Here is an 8,600-nt window from a genome sequence, read left to right as displayed (position 1 = left end):
ACACATGAGCCACACTACACAAGCTGGCTTTGGATCGCCATATGACTGGGTTCAGGGAAAGGTTTTGTGTTCTGAGAGGAGCACAAAAACAATGGTTTTATGCATTGTGACGGCTTCATATTTAATGGATGGAGATGACATTAGTATCTCCATTTCCCCTCTGCGTGTCTTCTTTTCTGCTTTGCAGGATGCATTTAGAGCACAAAGGAACACTGTACGCTGTGTTCACAGTGGTATGCGAAACGTCAGATATTAGTGTTGTTTTTGAACGGCACAACCTGGCATAGTTTTTGGCTCTTATACTGCGATTCATACCAAGTATGGTCTGAAACAGCTAAACATAACTTAGTCACTAGCGTCAATTTTCTTTACTGCCAATCCTGTGAATCTGGCGTATATAAAGTAGTGAGTTATAATTCTCGCGGTACCTACGCTTCCTGAAGGCAACGTAGTTGACCAGGGTCCTATTCCTCGAACGTGGCTCAACTAAGTCGATCAAATGTCCTATTAACCAGCTAAAATTAAATTCTCAAAGGCTGATCCGCACTCAAACCATCTCGTTAATTTGAGCCAGACGTCTGTTCACAGGATAATTGCGCGTGCCCGTCCGACTTCAAAAGGGGGAAGCGTCGATCACAGAAACCATGATTTTCTAAGGGCACAAAGGCAAATAAACTAAAAGGAAGAGCCTCTTTTCTCATGAGATGATCATGGACATATGAGGAATTACAGACCATAATCATGGCAAAATCTAATCAATTCATTCACTTCACTCGTACTTGAGAGGGGGCGTGACTTATCTCCATGGAAACATTTATAACTTCCGCCATGGAAGAAATAACCACTATTTCTGCTTTATACTTGTTGTGGAAATCCCACAAACGTCGGAACATCTATTGCCCTCGTGTTTGGGTTCATGACCCTAATGCAAAAGTTCAATGCAATAAAAGTTCTAAGAACTTTTATTGCATTTACACGGACATGGCCAGGGAACGTAATGAACACATCTATGAGTTCCACCAAAACCACGGCATACAGCAGCTTTCCCGATGTTCTGCATCGCTGACACTGTAGAACAATCAATCCTGCGGCGTTTCGTGTTCAATGTACGGCTCAAAAAAGTCTTTAATAAATGATTCCTTGTGGGCAGAATCAATAGCGCTTATATAGGTCATCATCACGTGATAACGGATCTTGGCGATCTCGAAGAACTCTCTCCCTATAAAACGTTAATATAACTAATATCGCTCCTTCATCAATGAGGAAAGGAGCTGCCACTTTCTTCACGGGCGTGGCCAGATTATCCAGATAGACTGAATTAGCCTGCGCTGGAGCAGGTTCAAATTTGTTGATGTGTTGCTATGGTGATTTTTCCAAACTTGCTTCGAGGAACCGAAACTTGTGTAATCTCATCTGCAAAATGATCCCGCTAAACACGTTAGCCAGGTACGAGAAATAAGGCTCAGGTCCTCAGTCTTCTCTGTTATGCTGTTACTCATGATACCACGCCCCTGTAGTTGAAACCACGCCCCCACGCAGGATCCCTGCCAAAAGTCTGAACCTGGAAAAAAAACGATCTGAAAGTGGAAAAAAAGATCTGAACCTGGAAAAAAAAAGATCTGAAAGTGGAAAAAAAGATCTGAACCTGAAAAAATAAGATTGAAAATATAAAATATGCTACTGAAAAATTAAAAGATATATTTTATTAGAAAAAAAACATAACTGAATCTAAATTATATTTAAACCAACAAAACTTTTCATACACTTATTTTTATTTCGAATACATTGTTAAATTTTTCAATGTTCAAGACCAAAACTTGAATTTTCAGGTTAAAATCTTTTTTCAAACAAACAAAACTATTTGGCTCCATAAACACTAACCCGCTCTTCAAATTTACAGACAGACAGTGAGGGACAAATAAGAGAGTGCGTTTTCCATTTGTTTCCATGCCGTCAGGACCGAATGCTCTCTGCTCGACTGCAGGCCCAGCCCTTGTAGTCATTGCCACACCAGTGTGGAATGCAGGTCCTCAGCTCTAATTGATTTGGAGGCAAATGACCCTGTATCAAAGGTCAAAGGGTGCTTCTGGTGCAATTTCTGCTGCTACTCAAATGAGCAACAGCCCGACGGAGAGAGAGAGGGAAGCAACTCCCCGACACCAAACAATCTCAACAAGGTTCACGTCAACTTCTTCAAACTACTTTACATGGTTCAAATGTTTCAAATGAGAGTGACTCAACTTCAGGTGGCTTTCAGCTCCGGTGGAACACACAGATAAAGCTGCGACATCAGTACATATCGGGGCGCGATGCAGCATCGCCATCGCACGGCGTCGCAGATAAAAAGGAAAGCGCTATGCGCTGATGCATATTTCCCTTTAATCAGAGCTAACGTGTACCGCAGCCGTCACACTGCACTCCCACCTCACCGTGGCTCTCAGGGGGACAGGGGAGATCAAAGCCACCCCCCACCCCCACCCCACCTCGTTGTACATGATCAGTGGGAAAGAAGGAGAACTGCTCTCTTTCTTTGTCTCGGTCTTGCACCCCTTCAACAAGAGGTGTCGAGATGGCGCAACAAGGTGAGGGACAAACGGTACAAACAGAAATGCGCTTGCTTAGCATGCGTTCCGGTTTAGCTTTTTAATCTTGACCCCGGCGCACTGAACTAACGGGGAGGAAACAAAACCGTGACACAACATGCAGGGAGAAGAAAAATAAGAAAACTGGCGTCACTGCGAGAATGCCAGGGGAAGATTTACAGGACAGTAGAAATGTGACCCACACTGACCACAGATGTTCTCGAGAACAACCTAGGTGGGGTGTAATGTGAGTGCAACATGCAATCTTTGGGCTGACGGAAGCTCCACTCCCACCTTCTCACTTCTCATGCTCTGTTGCCAGTCTGCCTCAATACACTAACATCCGTGAAGCCTCTGTCTGCACAGGCGATATGTTGGTGATACGTGTGCACATTCATCAAAGTGATTCTATGGTTTCATCAAAGATTTATCAACCCTCCTGGATGTCAGGACTTAGATGTACAAATCGGTAATCCCACATCTATGAACTCTCTCTCGATTTGGAGATGTGATCCGCCCTTCCCTTCCCTTCCCTGCTGCCTTTCGATCTCAGGTTTCAAAGCGTCCCTTCTCTCCTCACCCTCCCAGATTAGTCATCTAATGAGCAGCAGGGCTGATCAGGTGAATAATTGATGTTGGGCGGCTGGAGAAAGGCATCGATCTGATCCGAGCCGGGCTGAGGCTCTAAATGGAGCAGGGATGGAGACACCTCAGGAGGATGAGCAGGCGTACACATGTATGGGCTGATTGGGATTCAGATTCATGAGAAGGATGGGGATAAAGGGACACCTCCGGAGCACATGGGCCTCTCAAAAACATGCATGAGATCACCGTTGAGTGATACTCAACCTACACATTATGGAACATTGTTTGTTGCTTTTAGAGTTCTATTGAATTATGTTTAGATTGTGCAACATGGGGATAATCATGTGGTGATTGATCATAATGGTCCAGGACCTTTGAGGGGACCAATATTTGAGAGTCATTAGGCTTGTGATGCAGAGACAACCACCTATGATGCCAGTAGCATTGTTCATAAAAAAGGGAAAATAGCATACTGTCCAAATTGGTATCCTGTGTCCCCCAGTGTCAACCATTATTAATATTTTTATGACAATAATTTATCAAATGACAATGTGAAAACAGTGTGACACTGTCACTCATTTTGACGATCCTGTGACCATGCCCACTTTTGAGCTATCCAATCAAATCCGCAGAACAATTTGATTTGTATAACTCTCATGATTAAACTTCGCCCATATATTTGGCTCAAAAACATTACAGAAGCTGAAGATGTTCTAAGTGGTGTTTCCCTTTAACTTGAAGTCAGACGTAATGCAAGATAATGCACTGTCCTAGATATCCACTTTCATAGATATCCCATGAAATATATTTGTATGTTCTCCAAGTATTTATGAACCAGGAACTATAAAGACAACATTCCACATACGGGCAGAAGAGGGTCAAACAATCACCGGTCTTTCACCCAGGAAACCGTTGTTCTTGCCGCACGTTAAACGAGTTGACCTTGATATTTGTCACATAACTGCTTTACTTAAATCTTCTGCAGTTATTTGAACTCAAACTACAATCTTCCAATAGTTTTGTAGCCGAGCCCTGAACAAGTATTTCACAATCTTTTCCTGAACCTAATCACGATTCTGTGTGCGGAGAGCAACTTGGTTGCTGGTTCCCATCAAGTACCTTAACTAAAAACACATCTTTCTCTCCTGTTCCAGGCCCAGTCTGGATCCAATAGTCTCTTCAGCATGAGAGGTGACTGGAGAGCTCGCAGCGCCAAATCCAAAATATGCTTTTGATTTGTAGAAGACATTTATTTCTGGCAAAGGAGCAAGCTTTACCAACCGCTCCAACTCCATGCCTTCCAACAAGTGCTTACATGGAACAATGCGATCAAGATGGGATCTGGTTGCTTCTGTCCTGATTTAGAAATATAAAACAAATTTCTTTCCAAGATTGGGCTTGTAAGCACTGAGCCATGTACATGGCTTACGAGACAAGCTTAATCTGTGTGTGTCAGGGGAAGTGGAAGGTTGTAAAGGGTTTTAACCTCCGACCCAGCATGCACCTCATTCCTGTCCAGGAAGAGCTACACAACTGGTCGCCAGACCCCACAGTGTGTGTGTGGGCCACCTTTTTCTGACATGGAGCTGATGCACAGCGTGTTGGTGACATTGCTCTGAGTGCACCCGCCTCTTTGCTTCCATGTCGCTTCGGTGGGGGATCCGCTCCGGGGTGCTGCTCATTGCCTTTTGATCCAGATGGTCAAGAGCTCCCAGTGTTTAGCGGGGAAGGCACCATTCGCCCAAGGGGGCCTCGTGCCATCTGTTCCTCTCCTCTCGGATAACTCTCTGAGCCTCAATGTAAAAGGCTCCGGATCAGTCTAGATAAAAGAAAAGGTCTTATTCTGCCCCGTTCCTTCTTTCTCCTTGAATGGTGAAATCATCTCGCCTCCATGTCTGAAATATCTGCACCAGGAGCTGATGGAAATGTGCAATTGTCTTTATTCTGTCACCGTGGTTCTATTTTATCCATGTCATTTCTCCATTCCTTTTCTATCAGCAGTGTGTGTGTGTGTGTGTCCAGCATAGAGACAGAGAGCATCTTTCTGGAGTCATCTTAGCTCCGGGGAATGTGACGAGATAACAGGATGCTAATGCCGCCCTCTGCCTTTGGGGAATGCCGTCTGCCTGAGCAGTAACCTACATTTACTGAGCAGCCTTACACATAAGGTTAATGAATCAGGCCTGCTGGAAGACGAATGGACCCTTCACATCGGCGTACGCACACAGATATAACAATAGGCAATGCAATCATACCAGACACACACTCAGACACACACACAGATGCACATAAACAAGGTGCTCTCTGTTTGCTGTAGCGCAAAAGCTAACAAGGTTAGCAAGTAAGCAGGCATCTGAATAGGTAATTTATTTATTTAGTCTGGCTCCAAGGAGCCGTGGGCGTGGACTAATAAGTGGAAGAAGGTTCCTCTGCACAGAATTTTGTGTGTGTCTGCTTGCGCGTGCGTGTGTGTGTGTGAGAGAGAGAGACACAAAGTGAGGTTTTGATTTGAGAGTCGAAGCCCATTGTTTCTTTTCCCTCCCACCTGCAATTAAGACAAGAAAGAGACAAGTGGGGAAATTTCCCCGTCACTGATTTGATTGGTCAGTTAGCTCATGCTTGTCTTGTGCAGTTAACTAAAGCTCAAGTAGATTAAGGAGGGCGGCCTGGATTCAGTGCATTTCGTCCAAGGCATGATGGGAAGGGGATGTGTTGGATTACATGGTAAGTGTGTTGAGAGTGTGTGTGTGTGTGTGTGTGTAAAGCAGAGAGAGAGATATGCTCCACACCTCCGCCTCCATCCCCACCTCGTCTCCTGTCCCTTCCCCCACAACGACGACTCCGGCTGGGATCTGCTCCCCCCCCATCCTCCCCCGGGGTAAGAACGCCATCCGATTCTGGTCGTCAGAATCAATTATACTCATGCCCCTTTTTCTCCTCGGCAGCTTTTACATGAGTCACATTTTTTAGACCCTATCTCAAGCATTCACTTTCCTTCCTTCCTTCCTTTACCTCCTTCCCTCTGTTTTTACACAACACTCCTCCCCACCCTTTGCACACTGTCCTGAGCCCCCCCTGTCAGGACCCAGGAATAATTCCCCTCCTTTTCTGCCGCTTTCGGGAGGAAAGCAACGCAAGGTGATAAATCTGCGGCGATGTATGAAAAAAATTAAATAAAGGAGAAGAGGAGCCTTGAGGCTCAGCCTTCCTGCTCTGCACAGCAGAAAAAAAGAACAGTCCACCCCAGAAGGATGGAGATGAGGTGAAACGGGACACTAAAAGAGAGTTACTCACCTTGGACCCTGGACGTGTGATCCTGAAGGCAGCTGAGTTTGCTCACAGGAAATCACACAGCTGGGAGCCTTCAGCTCTCCTCCAGAGCCAGAGCTGTAAAAGCATCTTTCAACATAAATGCAAAGCAGAGTCAGCTCAGACCTGCGATGCTAAGAGGTTGAAATGTGCTCAGGTATCATAGATCTTATTGAGAAGCAAACAATAGATGACTTCGGGCTGATATGTGGGAGGGTTTGTGTCCATCAAGATAATCAATACCATGTTACTTGCCAGAACACAGCCAAGGGGAGGTTCTGGTGCTCCCAACATTTCTCATGTTTAACGCCTGACTGAGCCTAACAGCTCACAGGAGGAGGGGTTTGATACCCACTGTACCGGGCATCCGCAGGCACCGCGAAAATACTTAGGGAGCCGACCTGGAGTGTTTACCTGCCACGATGAGTAACAGCAAATACAAACAATGCATGGCGTAATTGGCATCGATGCACCCTCTGTCCCCTGCAAACACCTGCAGCCCATGAAGCCAGGCGGCCCCCTGGGAAATCACACATTAGCATTTAGCCGTTTCATCTAATGCACTAATCAGAGCCAAACGTTTCAATAATACAACACAAGTGTACTGCTGTTATGCAACCCAAAGAAAGGGGTGAGAGAGAGAGACAGACAGACAGAGAGAGAGAGAGAGAGAGAGCACTCAGTGAAAAAGGTATTTCCAGAGGTTGTAGATTTGCGCTAAATGGTTGGATGGATCCGGGAGGAGCGGAGGGTGAGCCAGTGACCCCGGCTGACCTCCCAGCTGTTTTCCATGTAACCACAGTGTGTTGAAACCTGTGAGATTTGCCAACAGGATTTACTACAGCCGCTCCAAGAGAGACTGTAGCCCACAGGCCTGCTAGCGGCTCTGTGGCAGTGCTTTGATTTAAGTGCATGCTAACATCAGCATGCTAACATGCTCATACTGATGGGATGAACATGTTGGTTTTCAGCAGGTAAAGTTCACCGTCTTGGTTTAGCATGTTAGCGGACATTGGCTACTTAGCACTCAATACAAAGCACAGCTGTGGCTGGTGGGAAGGTCTTTAGTTTTGTTAGTATTTTGGTTGAAATATTGGACACATGAAAATGTCCACGCTAGATGGAAAGTGATGGGATCATCCTGAGGGAAACATGGATGTATTTAACCTGTTGGTGGCACTAAAAGTCAGTAGGTCCCCCAAAGTTACCACAGACGTCTGTATCAAATATAACGACTGTATTTAGTTGGTATATAATAGTCATTTCAGTCTCAATGTGGTTGACTAACAGACGGACATTGCCAGCTAGTGTTGGCAGTCGTGACCCATAAAAACCCAACCTGGCTGTAAAGTTCTGGACATGTGTTTGTGTTCAAGTCCTACCTGAAACCCACTCCGTGGCTGTTCTGGCTCACACTAACTGGCAGGTTAGTTTGCACCCACTCTGGAACCACCCACACAACAATTCATCAACTTCATGCAGTCCCCCACCTTTTAGACGCCAACCTCTCCTGCAGTCTGTGCTCCCTTCCTGGAGCTTGGCAGCCCCCGATCAGCCTCTCTGGCCTGCAGCGAGCAGGAAATGGCCTATTGTTCTGAGATAATGTGAAATATAATGTTCCCCTGCACTCTTGGAAGGCATTCTGCCCTGACAGCCTCATCGCTGTGGGCAACAGTAGGCGCCAAGTATATGAGCACCTGCCAAACAGAGACGTCCATCAGCAGCGCGGTGATGCTGGTTTACAGCCGAGAGAGGAGAGGGGAATCCCCTGAAGACTTGTGGGAAAACAAGCACCTCTCACACATGCCGTTTCACGAAAACCCACCCCCGCCCACTCAACACAACCTGGGAGATTTTCTATCATCTTCCGAAGCACATGTGAAGAAAAAAAGCCCCTCCTGAGTGCATTCGAGGCGATGCAGAAAGTGAGGGCGGAACGGAGACGGTGCAGGAGAGCTTCTTCATTGTTCCCGCTGGAAAGGACCGCAGTCAAACGTTGACATCACCAGCGCTTGGCCGATTCAGCCACCTTGAAGTCAGTTCATCAATCCACCCAATGGGAGCCGCGGCCGACAAGCCAGCGAGAATTCCCGGTGTGTGAATGTGCACCCTCGCAGAGACATG

The sequence above is a fragment of the Cyclopterus lumpus genome, chromosome 20, assembly GCF_009769545.1.
Source record: "Cyclopterus lumpus isolate fCycLum1 chromosome 20, fCycLum1.pri, whole genome shotgun sequence".
Lineage (NCBI taxonomy): Eukaryota > Metazoa > Chordata > Actinopteri > Perciformes > Cyclopteridae > Cyclopterus > Cyclopterus lumpus.
Note: the sequence above shows the minus strand (reverse complement) of the source record.